The sequence below is a fragment of the Heterodontus francisci genome, chromosome 11, assembly GCF_036365525.1.
Source record: "Heterodontus francisci isolate sHetFra1 chromosome 11, sHetFra1.hap1, whole genome shotgun sequence".
NCBI classification, from domain to species: domain Eukaryota; kingdom Metazoa; phylum Chordata; class Chondrichthyes; order Heterodontiformes; family Heterodontidae; genus Heterodontus; species Heterodontus francisci.
The window spans coordinates 58505497-58520872 of NC_090381.1; positions in this window are offsets into that span (position 1 = coordinate 58505497).

Consider the following 15376-nt stretch of genomic DNA (forward strand, 5'->3'; position numbering starts at 1 on the left):
TTTCGAAAAGGGAGTTTCCTTTGTTTCAAGGCAAGAGCCAGTGAGCAGAGCGGTAAGAAGGAGTAGCCGGACACACCGATCCAGGGTTCCCTGGACAGCTCCTCGCACACCTACCCCAAACTGCAAAAAGGTCCGAACCTGGGAAAAACGAAAAGGGGACGAAGTGATTGTGGCAGACAGTGTAAAGTAACATAAAAGCAAGTCTGACCTGTAGAGGGAAGACCCTTCACAGAGCAGTGCTATTTTCTTTTCTTTTCTGCAGAAGCAAAGTCGAGCCAGGATCACAAGACAGGACGTACCCCGAGTGTGATGATAATCCTGATTGGAGCAGGACAGACGGATCGAGGGTGTATCAAGATGTCTTTCACTTACGGGTGTATGGGAGGAGCCGGGCCCACTGTCACACGGGGATAAGACATGGGGCACTGACGAGATAGCTACATACTTCCATGAGGGAAGATGGCCAGATTGGTTGGGGTCAAATTCAACCAAGTATTCCAATCACACTGGGTACACATTTGTTGAAGCACCAGTGCCCTGCCCAAAATTATATATCACAACCAGCAAGGTACAGATGGAAGGCAGGTGGCCTGGAATGTCAGGGAAGCATCACCGTGGGATTGTGATGGTGGTTACATAAGACAAGACAAGGCAAAGGGTGATGAATTCGGGGATTGGGAAGGATTGAGGAAAAACACACACAGATGGATTACCAGGATAAAGTGGGGTGTGAAATTGTGTTGGAACAAGTGGTGGAAGGAAGGGCAAGAGGTTTATGTGACTAAGTGGGGGAACTCTATGATTGGCACTGATCTGAAGGGGTGTCAGGGACCGACCAGTTCGACCGACCAGTAATTACACAGCCGATCAACTGTACTATGGAGGTGATGGCTCAGGACCATGTCCCTCCCCAGGTTGCATATGAGAGTAATGGAACCTACTGCGCCACTACCAGTATCGGATACACAATGACACCTGGTGCCCCATCTAGGACCCAACCTTCTGTTTTAAGCCCCCGATGGAGTTTCCGTTTTTACAGGAAAGGATAATCCCTATCTGGAATCATACCTCGGTGAACCTCACTGTAGGCACTGCCCTCCCAAATCTCCAAGAATACATGGCCCACTTTGGATCTGATATTCCATCCCTGCCTGAACACATCACGAAATTGGTGAAGGAGGCGGCACAGTGGCGCAGTGGTTAGCGCCGCAGCCTCACAGCTCCAGGGACCCGGGTTCAATTCTGGGTTCTGTCTGTGTGGAGTTTGCAAGTTCTCCCTGTGTCTGCGTGGGTTTCCTCCGGGTGCTCTGGTTTCCTCCCACCGCCAAAAGACTTGCAGGTGATAGGTAAATTGGCTGTTACAAATTGCCCCTAGTGTAGGTAGGTGGTAGGGCATATGGGATTACTGTAGGGTTAGTATAAATGGGTGGTTGTTGGTCGGTGGGCCGAAGGGCCTGTTTCAGTGCTGTATCTCTAAATAAAAAAACAAATAAATAAACACTATTACACTCTTGAACAGAGGAACAGAGACACGGGGCATGATATTCGGGAAATAGCCTCCCCACCCTGGTGGGATATTGGTTTCAATATTGAAATTCCTCCTGGATCTGAATTGTTTGGGAAATGTTGGTGATTGTACAAATGATTATAATATTGTATGTGTTAAGATTGTCGTGTAAACTGAAACGAAAAACCAAAAGGCAAAACATGGGGAAATGGTTAAGAAGGGGTTTTGAAAATGGGTTCTGATATCTAGATAGTGACTTGGCTGAGGTTCACAATTCTCGTAACACAACAGATTTGCTTGGTAATACCTCTCGTAAAATAGAGATATTAAAGGGGGGACATGTGGGATCGGAATTCCTCCCCCTCCAACTGGACTTTGTGGAGTATGGGAAAGGAACCCCAACCCCCACGGACAATAGTACTGTGAATAAGAGCCAAACCTCAACACAAAGCACACAGAGGCAGGCTGTATTCCGATGAGTCAATTTTCAAACATCCCAACATCACAACAGAACTGATACTGTTAAAGGACTCGAATTTGGGACATTGTCATAACAGTGACACAGCATAACTGCCAGCATGTTAAGTGATTGGGGAGGCCATTGCTACAACTAACCGGCCCCAGAGCATAGCATTCATTCCTGTCAAGACAGGAGAGAAACCTTTTTCGTGTATATCAGTTCAGGGGCCTGGATTACCTCACCTTGGTGGAGTTCATTGTTCTCAGTAATGGAAATAACATCAGCACTAAATGGATCTGTCTGGATCAGGCAGGTAACAGAGGAAAGAGATTAAAAGGTGTTAAGTGCTGACCATTCAGCAGGATGGCTTCAGGAGATGTGTTCATGATATTTCGATAAGGATCATCATAAAAAGAACAAGATCGAAGGTTTTGGCATTGCAGTTATGTGAAGAAGGATAAGGACTGGTCATCTCAGGTCCAGGCCTACAATCAACATTGGTAATGACTAACCGTGTGGGTGATTGTATGTTTTTCAGTCAAATCTTGAAGGGGTTTGTACTGTTGGGGGATGCAATTGAGAAGGAGGGTCAGGAATGATCAACCTTGGTCATGGACCTACAGTTCTCACCGGAAGGACCAACTGCGTTGAGGATTGTAAGTTATCAGCCAAATCCAAGGGCTATTTGGGGCTGAGAGTTATAAAAGAATTTTAAGTGCAGCAACCAAATCCTGGGAGGGTTTGGGTTTTGAATTGAGTGAATTTGGGGCAGACACGTGGGGTTCTGCCTGTGGTTTTTTCGAAAAGGTTTATTTTATAAGTCATGGGGACTTGTGTGTTTGGGTGAGCAGCAAGTTTAAATCGCGGAGGAATTTAAATCAGACTAACCAATCAAGTGTCGTGTGGTGTCCTTTAAAAATTAGTTTAGAGGTCTTTGTAACAGGGTGTTGGGAGGATTTTTGTGGTTTTTTAAATAAACAAATTTGTGGTTCAGCCTAACCCTGTGTCGTGTGCAATTTTGTTCTCGTAATTCCCAAAGTCCAAGAACTGTAGTAAGGGGGTACGGGAATAGAACCTCTTACCGTGCGTTCTCACCAAAGCTGTGAAAAGGCTCTCATATTATACTCTTAGGTTCTGTGTGCAGTTGCCCACTGTCTCGTCCATCTATTACAATTATTATGCCAAAAAGAAAATTTAAACATAAGTCCATATAAGGTAAAGCTAATACATCGACTTACATTTTATCAATAGCTTGCTAAGGAAGATGAATAGCATTCTTTGCACAATTACCTTATCAGACAGCAGAGACTGAATCTTAACTGCCAAAAGTGGATGGGTTGGGGGTCATGTCAGAGATTGAAATGCAAAGAATCTGCACCCGGAACTGAACTTCCACAAAAATATTGCAGGCTGCTGCCAGTCCATGCTTAACCCTCTCTAGGATCAGCTTTCCCCCCACCATGCACAACCCTGCCAGCTGGCTCAGCGTTGAAGCTGGGTATTTTCTGCCCTCCCACAACCAGGGAGCGGCATTACGGCATCTGCTTGGTGCCTACAGCTCAACAGCTGCATTCAAATAAGGCCTAAACATGAAAATGGCTTTGATTTCCCAACCCTAGCTGCAGGCGTAGCACTCTGCCAACTTTGTGCCCATTTTGCGCAAATTTTAAAATTGGCTCACAATGGCTTTGGTCTTCTCAATGCTGAACTGGAAGATTTTGTGGCTCAATTTTAGTCACAGAGAAGCAGTTGAGTAGTTGAAAGAAGTGCTAGAGAGGCGGAACTTTCTTATGAAATCAGACCCTGTGCCAAACAAATGCAGCATTCACATCAATTACATTTTTCAAACAATATCAATCTTATACTAAATGAATGAGACATTGGCATATCTGGTAATAGGGTTGAATTATATCAGAATACTCTCTGGCAAGAAGATACTCTCAATATCCTTCTGCCATGAATCTTCCTGCCTGGCTATGATGCTAAGCTGAAAAGAAACTATTAATACAGCAATTCGTTTCTCAATTAATGCAGTAATTGTCCTTGGCTATCCTCTTGTTGTGGGTATTTTTTGCTCCAAAATTGGAAATGAAAATGTTGGAAGTTTAACAATCTATTACTCAAGGATAATTGCTTTTTCCACCAATGGAGACTTAATCAGCAGCCACATTGTGATAGAGGTTAAAGGCTATTCTCATGGGTGTCATAATAAGCTATGCAGGTACCCAAAACGGGCAGATGAATCAAAGGTATATCACACTCGAGGAGAAATAGCATATTTCTTGGTGTTATGACCAGATGAGAAAGGTGTCTAGGGGTCTTTTTACTGTTTTCACCTAGTCTTATTGTAACAGGGTTTTATTTTAAACACACTGAGTTTTGAGCTCCCCCTTTGTGAATTCTTGTTCACAGCTTTCCAATTATAAAGCAATGAAATGAGCACAAACAGGCTTTCTTTGGTTTAAAGAAGAAAAGTGAAATTTATTAAATTCACTTAAACTTGAATAGGGTTCACGCCTACGGATATACAACGCACCCACACTAGCATGCACACGCAATATACATGTGCAGATAGGGACAGAAAAGAGAAGAAAAAATAAAGTGGAACAGTTTGAGGCAATATCTTACTACTGTGCTTCGAGCTCACTGTCGTTCTTGATTGAAGATATGGTCTTGTGTTTTGTTGGGGCCCAGTATTCTTAAACCTTGTTCACATAGGAGATGTTTCTCCCTTTGGCTTTACATGTCTTCAATGGTTTCTGAAGCTAGTGAGAGTAAGATAAGGGCAGACAGGGGAGGAGGTAATTCTTACTTCAGTTCCAGGAGCACACGGCGTTCTGAGTTCAAATTCTGTTTTTCCAGTTTAAAACTCCCCTAGTTGGCCAGAAGGTGGTCATGTGACTGACTGGTTTGACCATGTCTCTTCTGTGTATTGAGGCGGGGATTGGTCCCTTTGTTTCAACACAGTCTGGCAAATGTCCTTCCAGCCATGGGCTTGCAATTTTGTGCCTCAGTCTTGGCAGGTGGCGGGTTTGCCTGACAGTGGCCTTACATGGCACTTCACGTTATGAATTAAGAAGTATATTTAATGAAGGTTAAAGATAAATTTAAATTTAAAATTTGGATCTCCACTTCCTTCAAGCAAGATAAAGATATCATGATCAGAGAGACAAGGTAGCAAACTACAAGCCTTCCAACATAAGGAAACATAATAATGCCTGTACTATCATTGGAATAATAAAAACATCAGGTAACCATACAACTAATTAAAGGGAAATTATGTCATTATTTCAGTCCTTTCATGAACAATTGTACAAATCAGACAGAAACACAGACTTTCAGAATATAATTACATTTTTCTAAAGTCAGTTCAACAAGGGCTTGGAATGATCCCTGGAACTTTCAAAATTACAAAAGACAGTGGATGGAATGAAAAAGCAAGGAGTACCCTAGGGTTAAATACAATTGAATTCTGCTCTTAAAAAGATTGGCACAGAGATAATTAATGATTAGAATTTCATGTTCGGTAGTTTTTCATTTACAGATTTATTAAAAACAGCTTTCATATCAGTTCTAGCTTTGGGAGGAATGGATCCTGAACACTGCAGTAATTAGAAATGAACATCAGTACTGAATGTAAATTTCAAACTTTTGATCAAATATATTATTGAATTGCTTGGAGGAAGTTATTTTTGTAATTATTCTAGAGTAGCAAGTCAGGGAACATACAGCATGATATTTGTTCCAGAAGCTGATAGTTTGGGTTCAAAAGCTTTGTCATTGAGTGTTGTCAGTGCATATGGAACGGGTATTTGATAGACATAAACAAGAATGCCATTGCTGTATGCTGATCAGATTTGGTTAGAGGGCTATATGCAATTAGTGGATTTAAAAATTGGACTTCTCTTTTCTCAGTTCACTGAATATGGAATCACTATACCTGCCCTTTTCAAGAAAGAGGCTATTTAAAAGTGTACTCTGTTTGCACTGCTTTTCCTGGTTGCACTGTTAAACCTCAGCTATTGGACCATTCTCAACATCTTATTTCATGGGGTTTATATTAAAGGAACATTAATACAAAATCAGCACGTAGCTCATGGATAACTCAGAACTATTAGCTCCAATTTTAACTTGTCAAAATGGGCGGGGTGCTGGACGATCAGGGATTTCCTACAAAGAGTTGATCATGAGGGCTGGGTCATTTTAATTCCCAAGCATTATTAGCACTTTGCAGACCTGCCCTTAAACCTAAATCTACAGGAGTGACACAGTGCCAACAGCCAAGGTGGGAATTTGGGTAGAATGGCAACACTGCCATGGGCCCAAGAGTTAGAAAGGAGATGATGGTTCCGGGAAGCATCTCGATTTAATGAGTTAAAATTGTGTCATGGTGCTGATGACATAATCAGGACTTTTGAATGGAAGGCAAGTGTCCTGACTGTGTCTAGTTTGTGGTGAATAGAAATGTTGGCGGATGGGAACATGTCAGATACATGGCACAACCCCAACCACCATTTTAAAGGGCCGCTGCCCAATTCATGCTGGTTGGGCTAGGTGACAATTAGGGCCATTAGATCTGCATTTGTTATAACTGATGTCTGCTTTTTGAGCCAATCCTATGTTATAAAACAAATCAGAAGTTGAAAATAATCTAAAATGTAAATGATTTAGTTTGAAATGCCCATTTTGTTTTTAGGTACCACTCAGTTTAACATCCAGATTTAATTATTACTGAAAAGCACAATGTGGTAAAGATTAACTTTCCAAAATAGAATCTATATTAATGAAATAGAGAATCCCTTTATCCCTACATGGGAAACAGAATATTGAAAATATAAATCTATCCCAAATTAATTCTATATGAACAACATTGCTTTTGGAATAATACTAACATTATCTTGAAGAGACTTGATATCGTTGCACCTTCTTTAGAAAGAAAAACCCCACAAATCAATCTATTATTCCAGAAACAGAAATCATAAAGAAGGCTCGGTTCATTAGGTCATGGCTCTGTAATCTACTCTTGAATTTAAGCAACACAGCTCAACAGTTGGATCTTACTGCGACGAGTGCAGCACAGTGGGAGTTAGTCCAAAAGGAATACCAATCTAAATTTAACCTTTAGCCAGCATCTCATGTTTTCATGGATATTCCATTTATTAAAAATTGATCCATATATTTAAACCATACCTTCAGAATATTGGAGAGGAGTTTTCCAGAAGAAGGAAGAGATTTTTATTGCATATACTGCTTTTTAGAGTACATATCGGTTAATTCATTTAAACAGTTGGGAGGAGAGAGGAAATCAATTTTTATAAACAATAGAGATTTTATGAATTTGCACTCCTTCACAGAGCTTCACATACTTTCATACACCGAGAGTACATAATATGGATTCAAGTGCCAAGGTCAGCAGGCCCAGCAGGAGTTTCTGTCTATTAGTTTTAATGGATGGAAAACCCAGGGCCCATGGACTTCTGCACCCAAATTCCTTATGTATGCTTCTGGCAAGTGAAGGTCCGCATAAGGAGTACCAGTTTATAAAATCTATCCTTACACATCATGGAGACAATACAACAGGTTTGGAGCTCCATTGGTGTAAGGTACCTTTACGTTTGTGCCATAATTCATTACAAGTGCCTCAAAGTTCCAAAAGTTTCCCACTAATGTACTCAAAAAGACAGATCAGGAAAGAAATACAACCTCAGTTTGCTGGTTTATCCAGTGAAAGAAATATTCTCTTGGTACATGGCCCATGCAGTGGTCTGCACCCCTGGAGTCTACCGGTCTTTTCTCTGCCATATTCCAAGGTCATGGAAGCCTTCTCTTTGCCAGATTTTCCATGTTTCCCTCCTCCTCTACTATTGTGCTATATTTACACCTCCTCTGAAACCATATTTTGTTTCCATACTTGTCCACTTTTGCTTTACACCATAATCATTTCTGTCTTGAACACACGTGAACTTCACATATATAACATGCCTTTTAATTGAAAAATGCAACAAACAAGATAATGTTAAAGTGAACAGTAATTGCAATCTGGGATACTTTTTGGCTGCTGCATTGGTAATTAACAGAACCATTTCGTATTTTGGATCAGAAGAAAGTTAAATCCTTGATCTCATAGGCACAATTTGGCTTGAACCCTGTACACCACAAAACTATAAATTTTAAAATACAAAATTGAGGGTTGTATGAATTGAAGGATTAAACAAAAATTTATTTTGGGAGGGTATAACTTCATGTGCAGCTATTTTGGCAACAAGCCATAACACAGAAAAAGTTCAGCACTCTATCTGAGAGTTCTAGGTCTATGTATTAATGTACTGACATAATTGGATTAGTGCGGGTGTTGAAATGAATGGTGGATATATTTTCAGATCTTTCTCTTGATTTTGGTTACTTGTTAGGCTGAAATTATTGGCTTGAATGAATAGGGATGTGTGTGACAGTTCACCCCCAACCTTCCTCCAAAATCTGATTCAGGTAGGTGCAGACATGGATAATGACTGACAGCAACAACTATATGCCCTGGGTGTATTATTTGTCTGCAGTAATTATATGTCTTGGGGAGTAGAAAACCAATATACCAAAGTGAACATTAGTGTCCCTTGCCAATTAACTTAGCTGATAATATGCTCTGCTGTGTGCATAACAATCAGTGAGCAAAACAATGAAGATAAAAATGACTGGCAGCAGTAATTGTGGAACATGAGTGAAAGAAAAACAGGAGATTGTATGAGTTTGCCATCTTTCCTGCTGATACCTCAACTAGCAGCATACACTTTTTTTTTCCATTATAGCACCCCACTTAAATATGTGAACAGGTAATGAAATCAAGAAAGAGTGCATTTACACTGTAAATTTAATATTTGATATGTTTTTCACACTGACATTAAACTTACAAAATAAATCCTAAATCAGGCCCTCACCTGACTCCAGAACAAAGCCGAATGAAATTCCCTGGAGGGGACAATCCCACACCTGCTTTGGTCTCACAAGGCATCAAGTGGAATCCAGAACAACCTCAAATTTGGTTTGCACAAGTGGCATCTTGGACCAAGGGCATTGTGTAAACCCACCTGACATCAATTTAAATATTCAGGAATCATGGGCTCTCTAAATATTACATTTCTAACCTTTGGGTGACAGCTTTTTCCATACATTTCCCATGTATCCAGACATTCATAAGAACATAAGAAATATGAGCAAGAGAAGGCCATACTCGAGCCTGCTGCACCATTCAATAAGTTCATGGCAGATCTTCAACCTCAACTACTCTTATCCCAGGAATCAACCTAGTGAACCTTCATTGCACCCATTCTATCCTTCTGTAGGTATGGAGATCAAAACTGTACACAATACTCCAGGTGTGGTCTCACCAAAGCTGGTAAAATTGTAGCAAGACTTCCTTACTCTTGTACTCCAACCCTTGTAATAAAGGCTAACATATCATTTGCTTTCCTAATTGCTTGCTGTGCCTACATGTCAACTTTCTGTGTTTCATGTACAAGGACAATCCAGATGCCTCTGAATACCAACGTTTCCTAGTATCTCGCCATTTAAAAAAAATCTGTTTTTTAAATTTTTCCTTCCAAAGTGGATAACCTCCCACTTCCATATATTATACTTCATCTACCATGCCACCTTCGTGCCCACTCACGTCATCTATCTCATCTATCTATATCTGTTGGCAGATTGTCTGCGGGAAATTTGAATCTGCAAGGTTGTGGAGGGTGGGGTGGGATGGTGTTGGGGGGAACAGGTGTCAGTGCATGGTGGGGGGGGGGGGGGGGGTGTTTAAAACATCAAAAAATGTCAGAAACCAGATATGATCCTGCTGACATTAATACTTAATCAGTACATGTTTTGAGGTCCACATGAAACCCCCATGAGACAGACGGCTTGGTGGTTATCATATGCAAAGTGGGAATTGATTGAAAAATGTAATCCTGCATTTAACACTGTGTGCCAGTGCACAGGTTTCCCAAGCTGTCTGAAACTCGCCAGGGTCACTAGGCGAAAGCACAGTTGGGATTGACAGGGCTGCGAAACTGACAGTCTGGAAAGCCTTTAGGCATTGAACTATGACAGCTACATCCAGCCTAAATGAAAGGTTTTTGCTCACAGGATTTGTTCTTAGTGTGTTTCCACTGCTTTGGTGGTGATTTCCAACACATTTGGGGGTCATTTCTGCTGCCTTGGCCCTTTTGACTTTAATCTGCACGTCCTATCTGTCAGCCTTCTTAGCAACATGAGAAAAACTTATGCAACTCTAGCTTGGACCTCTGATGAAGAAGAGCAGCACCGGCAAAACCAACACCAACAGGAGCAACAGCTGCCTCCTCCTCAGATACCTGTTACTCCACAGAACAAAGTGGATGAACACAGAGTTCCAGCTCAAAGCAGGCAATAACCCCAACATAGGATATATTGGCAGAAGATCAGCTTTCTGGATATTACTAAGCAACAGTGCATCAGGCGGCTCAGACTTTCACTTCAGATCATTGCTGACATCTGCAGCCTTCTGGAACAGGACCTCCTTCCCAGTGGACCAAGTGGGCATACATTGCCAGTGGCCATCAAGTTCACCACAGTTCTGAATTTCTTTGCTCAAGCTCCTTCCAGGGATCTGCTGTTGATATCTGCAGGATTTTACAATCTACTATGCACAAGTGCGTATCCTCGGTGGCCAATGCCATGCTTGCCAGGGCTGCCATTTCTGGCCACTTTGCTACTGATGAAGTCAGTCAGAAAGGGAGGGTCGTCCGATTTTTGAAATGGTGAGATTACCACAGATCTATGGAGATATAGGGCTGAATTTAAGGGACCCTCTGAAGGCAGGAATGGAGGTGGGTAGTGTATCCTGAAAATACTGGTGCTGGGCAGCATGTCAGTTGCAGAACACCATTCACAGCACTGGACACTTTGGAGGAGATGAGTTCGGGGCCCAGAAAGGCCACCACCTCATCCAGGCAGGCAGGCAATTAGTCTTATTAAGAGCATTGGATTTTCCGGTCGGCCTACAGTTTCCTGACGGGAGCCGGATCAACTGTCTGGAGGTAGGCACTCAACAGCCGGCTGAAGTGCCCATGCTTCTGGCAGGCTGACAGGCCCTCCCTGCCAGCCTGATGGTGGTACAGCCAACGACCACCCCCCCCCCCCCCCACCCTCCACCTCTGGGCACAGTAGTGGCCTGGCTGCTTTTTGTGCTTTTTCATTAAATTTTGAAAAAAGTGGCGGAGACAGCACCTTCATATTGAAGTGTCTTCCCAGTTACTTACCTTGTACTTCAACCAGGCGTTCATCTGAAGCTGGAAAGCCTCTAATCAGCCCTCCAGCTTTGAGAGACCATCTGCTGCCCTTAATTGAACAGGAAACCTGTCTCAGTGCCAGTTAAGGGCTTACTCACTTGAAAACTTTGATCAGTTTCTCGGAGGTAGGTTTCTGACCTGAAAACAAACCTAGATTCCATTTCAAGCCTCCATGGCGAAGGTTCAGCCCATAGACTGCACACATATAACAATAAAGATGCCCCTAAATTATCCAGTAGTATTCGGCCATCAAAAGGAATCACAGAATTGTACAGCGAAGGAGGAGGCCATTTAGCCCATCGTGTCCGCACCAGCTCTTTAAAAGAGCAATTCACCCAATGTCATTGCCCCGCCTTCTCCCAATAACACTGCACATTCTTCTTCTCATATAACAGTCTAATTCCCTTTAAAATGCTTCAATTGATCCTTCCTCCACCACACTTTCAGGCAGTACATTCCAGATCTTAACCACTCGCTGCTTAATAAAGTTTTTCCTCATGTCGCTTTTACTTCTCTTACCAATTACTTTAACTCTGTGCCCTCTCATTTTCAATCCTCTCATGAGTGGGAACAGTTTCTCTCTATCTACTCTGTCCAGACTCCTCATGATTTTGAATACCTCTATCAAATCACCTCTCAGCCTTCTCTTCTCCAAGGAAAACAGTCCTAACTTCTCCAATCTATCTTCATAAATGAAGTTCCTCATCCCTGGAACCATTCTCATGAATCTTTCCTGTACTCTCTCTAATGCCCTCACATCTTCCCTAAAGTGTGGCGCCCAGAACTGGATGCAGTATTCCAGATGAGACCGAACTAGTGTCTTATATAAGTTCAACATAACGACCTTGCTCTTGTACTCTATGCCCCTATTAATAAATCCCAGAATACTGTACACTTTATTAACTGCTCTCTCAACCTGTCCTGCCACCTTCAATGACTTATGCGCACATACACCCTCTGCTCCTGCACCCCCTTAAGAATTGTACCCTTTATTTTATATTGTCTCTCCATGTTCTTCCATGCAAAATGAATCACATCACTTTTCTCTGCATTGAACTTCATCTGCCACCTATCTGCCCATTCCACCAACTTGTCTATTCTTTTGCAGTTCAATACTATCCTCCTTACAGTTCACAATACTTCCAACTTTATGTCAGGAAAGGCAAGGGTCCCAACTCTGACCCCCGGGGAACTCCACTACAAACTTTCCTCCAGCCCAAAAATCATCCATTAACCAGTTCTCTTTGCTTCCTATCACTCAACCAATTCCATATCCATGTTGCTACTGTCCCTTTTATTCCATAAGCTATAAGTTTTCTCACAAGTCTGTTGTATGGCATTGTATCAAACCTTTTGAAAGTCCATATACACCACATCAACTGCATTGCCCTCATCAACCCCTCTGTTACCTCCTCAAAAAACACCAGCAAATTAGTTAAACATCATTTTCCCTTCAGAAATCTATGCTGGCTTTCTTCATAGAGTGATAGAGTTATACAGCACAGAAACAGGCCATTCGGCCCATCATGTCTGTGCTGACCATCAAGCACCTAACTATTCCAGTCCCATTTTCCAGCACTTGGTCCATAGCCTTGTATGCTACAGTGTTTCAAGTGCTCATCTAAATACTTCTTAAATGTTATGAGGGTTCCTGCCTCTACCACCGTAGATGGCCTTTCTGCCCCACTGCCAATCGAGGCCCATAAGTGAACAAAGAACAGTACAGCACAGGAACAGGCCATTCGGCCCTCCAAGCCTGCGTCGATCTTGATGCCTGCCTAAACTGACACCTTCTGCACTTACGGGGCCCATATCCCTCTATTCCCTTCCTATTCATGGATTTGTCAAGATGTCTCTTAAACGTCGCTATTGTATCTGCTTCCACCACATCCCCTGGCAGCAAGTTCCAGGCACTCACCACCCTCTGTGTAAAAAACTTGCCTCGCACATCCCCTCTAAACTTTGCCCCTTGCACCTTAAACCTATGTCCCCTAGTAACTGACTCTTTCACCCTGGGAAAAAGCTTCTGACTATCCACTCTGTCCATGCCGCTCATAACTTTGTAAACCTTTATCATGTCGCCCCTCCACCTCCGTCGTTCCAGTGAAAACAATCCGAGTTTATCCAACCTCTCCTCATAGCTAATGCCCTCCAGACCAGGCAACATCCTGGTAAACCTCCTCTGTACCCTCTCCAAAGCCTCCACGTCCTTCTGGTAGTGTGGCGACCAGAATTGGACGCAATATTCTAAGTGTGGCCTAACTAAGGTTCTGTACAGCTGCAACATGACTTGCCAATTTTTATACTCTATGCCCCGACTGATGAAGGCAAGCATGCCGTATGCTTTCTTGACTACCTTATCCACCTGCGTTGCCACTTTCAGTGACCTGTGGACCTGTACGCCCAGATCTCTCTGCCTGTCAATACTCCTAAGGGTCCTGCCATTTACTGTATACCTCCCACCTGCATTAGACCTTCCAAAATGCATTACCTCACATTTGTCCGGATTAAACTCCATCTGCCATTTCTCCGCCCAAGTCTCCAACCGATCTATATCCTATAGTAATCAGTGATTAATGGCCAATATATGATGTGTTGTAAATATGGAAGTTCCAGATTCTCAAGAGACAGTGACTTTTGTGATTATTCCTTACAGCCACTCGTGTTGGGCAGAGGCAGATTTGGAAGTAATGGCCAGCTGGAGAACAGACTACATAACCTCAAGTCCTGGAAGTCCTGGGAAATGAAACTGCTAGGGTGAATCACTAGACATCTGTGGAAACAGTTGTACCTGCCATTCAAAATGTCATAACTGTCTTTAGAACATACTTCTGGTGCAGATGTCTCCTGGTCTGCCTCATGCTCTGTGGCCTGGCAAATTTCCTTCATAATGTTACAGATGCATATATAATGGCCTTCTTCAACTTACCCACCACATCTATCACACATAAAAACAACCTTCACGCGAGAATAATGTTCCTGTATCATTTTTATCTTGAAAACTGGGCTTCTGAGATCAGGTTGCTCCTGTTCATTTGTGCTCCATCCATAATCCAGAGACACAGGATCATAGAACCATTGAATGGTTACGGCACAGTGGAGGCATTTCGCCCCATTACGTCTGTGCAGGCTCTCTGCAAGAGCAACTCAGCTAGTCCTATTCTCCTACCTTTTCCCCTTAGCCCTGAACATTTTTTCTCTTCAGAAAGCCATGGTTGAATCTGTCTCCACCACATTCTCAGGCAGTGCACTCCAATTCCTAACTGCTCACTGCCTAAAAATGTCGCCTCTGGTTCTTTTGCCATTCGCCTTTGCTGACTTTGCTTTTGTTTCTGTATACCTACAGAATTCCCTCAAGCACATGCCCCTTTGCTTGATGCATCACCACAGCAATTCCCCCTCTCCCAATGGGCAGTTAGTTTTTTTAAAATTCATTCATGGGATGTGGGCGTCACTGGTTAGGCCACCATTTATTGCCCATCCCTAATTGCCCTTGAGAAGGTAGTGGTGAGCCGACTTCTTGAACCGCTGCAGTCCATGTGAGGTAGGTACACCCACAGTGCTGTTAGGAAGGGAGTTCCAGGATTTTGACCCATCGACAGTGAAGGAACGGCGATATAGTTCCAAGTCAGGATGGTGTGTGACTTGGAGGGGAACTGGCAGGTGGTGGTGTTCCTATGCATTTTCTGCCCTTGTCCTTCTAATTGGTAGAGGTCATGGGTTTGGAAGGTGCTGTCTAAGGAGCCTTGGTGCGTTGCTGCAGTGCATCTTGTAGATGGTACACACTGCTGCCACTGTGCGTCAGTGGTGGAGGGAGTGAATGTTGAAGCTGGTGGATGGGGTGCCAATCAAGCGGGCTGCCTTGTCCTGGATGGTGTCAAGCTTCTTGAGTGTTGATGGAGCTGCACCCATCCAGGCAAGTGGAGAGGATTCCATCACACTCCTGACTTGTGCCTTGTAGACGGTTGACAGTCATTAGGACGACAGGAGGTGAGTTACTTGTCGCAGATTTCCCAGTGTCTGACCTGCTCTTGTAGCCACAGCATTTATATGGCTGGTCCAGTTCAATTTCTAGTCAATGGTGACCCCCAGGAT